The sequence below is a fragment of the Octopus bimaculoides genome, chromosome 8 (genome assembly GCF_001194135.2).
Source record: "Octopus bimaculoides isolate UCB-OBI-ISO-001 chromosome 8, ASM119413v2, whole genome shotgun sequence".
Lineage (NCBI taxonomy): Eukaryota > Metazoa > Mollusca > Cephalopoda > Octopoda > Octopodidae > Octopus > Octopus bimaculoides.
Window position 1 is genome coordinate 55,521,263 of NC_068988.1, and position 1,516 is coordinate 55,522,778.

Here is a 1,516-nt window from a genome sequence, read left to right on the forward strand (position 1 = left end):
ATATATACATATCGAAATGCCGGTGTTAAAACGGGGGTAGCTGATGAAGGAGAATGTTCTCTATGTGGCTTGTGTGTTTTCTCGTCTACGTTTTGTTTGCAATGTCCTGTACCCAGATATGCACCTATACATACAGGTGGATGTCGGTATGCACATACCTGTACGTATATATGCATATACTCATTTACTATTTGTTTATACATATATATATATATATATATTGACGAATGACAGGTTTGCAGGAAGGTGTCGTAGAATTGGTCTTTCTGCCCATCCGGTAGCCCCGGTTGAGGGGCATAGGCTGAGATGACGGTAGCTAACCTATGATGAAGCACTAGCCTAATCTTAAGTACTCTGTCACATATTCTGACTACTTTGATTATATACATATGTGTATATACATATATACGTGTGTGTATATATATATATATATATATATTGGAATATATATGCATAGACCAAGAAAGAGAGAGTTGGATAATATTGTGCATTACTGAACCATGGACAGAATCCCGCATCTTAACTGTTGTTCTGCCTCACCATGCCATTAACCCACTGGTTTACTGGGTCTCCCACTTCTAGGTTCAGTAAAAAATGAGATATTTAAATCTAACACAGCATCAGATCATTATTGAGAATAGATTTAAATAAATATCCCATTTTTAAGCTTGTCCTTGTTGCTGCAGAGACAACCTTCTGAATAAAGGTATTTATAATTAGTTCAATAGCATTGCAAGACGATAGAGGTTTCAACCTCCACTTATTAAAGTTTATTTTTTGAAACCATTGTTAAAAAAAAAAAAAAAAAAAAATTTAAATGAAAAATCTTACACTCTGGTTGACTTGAATTCACTACCAGATTATGCAGGATGTCCTATCACTGCTTATTTATCTGTCTTTACTTACATTGGGTGTCCTGTTAATTTCTGTGGAAAATAAGATAACTAAATCTACCACAGCATTAAATCAATAATAAAAATAGATTTAAATATCTCATTTTTAAGTTGTTTCTCAGGTGTTGGTTTGATGGCCTAATAGGTAAAGGTGTTAGTAATTTAACTAATAACCTTGTATGAAAGTAGAGGTTTCAATCTCTATCTAGAAAAATATTCTTTAATATTTTTGTATAAACGAAAAAAAATAAAAAGACTCTTACCTTCATCCCTCACCCTGACCAAGTTTGAACCCCAGACAAGACAGTTCAGAATGTCCCACTGACCCAGTTCATCTACACTCACCAGTCCACCACGTCTACCCATGAATTGCTGTCAAAGATGAGATACTTAAATCTATAATTGTGCCCAATCAATAATAAAAATAGATTTAAATCTCTCATTTCTGTGGCTTTGTGGACATTGGTAAAGTATAACTTAGTGTTTGGTATAGAGGTTTCAATCCCTTTTTTGAAGTTATAAAGTGTTATGTAATTTTATCTTTATTTGTCATTATACTGGGGCACCATGAATTTTTGTTGAATGAATTGACCCCTGCACTTCTTTAATCTTGGTTCTTATTT